A 294-nucleotide genomic window follows, 5' to 3' on the forward strand; every position below is an offset into this window, starting at 1 on the left:
GACCCATAACTGACCCTCCAGTGGGTTTTCGGAGGCAGTAATTGCATGGGAGAAGATTGCCTACCATCCCCCAAATAACTCCCATTTTTACTCGTAATTACCCTGCGTATCAGCTCACATCACTAGTGATGTCCTCTTGTTGTAATTAAGTGCCATCAAGTCGAGTACGACTCATAGCGACCCTACGAGCCAAAGACCTGAACCCTGTTCTAGAACGATCATTGTTTCTCTATGTTCACAGAGCTTCCAGAGGCATGTGGTTTAGGAAGCGGACGCCACTCCTGCTTCCAAACC

Source organism: Elephantulus edwardii, unplaced genomic scaffold (genome assembly GCF_000299155.1).
Source record: "Elephantulus edwardii isolate Elephantulus edwardi_28Jun2011 unplaced genomic scaffold, EleEdw1.0 scaffold00208, whole genome shotgun sequence".
NCBI classification, from domain to species: domain Eukaryota; kingdom Metazoa; phylum Chordata; class Mammalia; order Macroscelidea; family Macroscelididae; genus Elephantulus; species Elephantulus edwardii.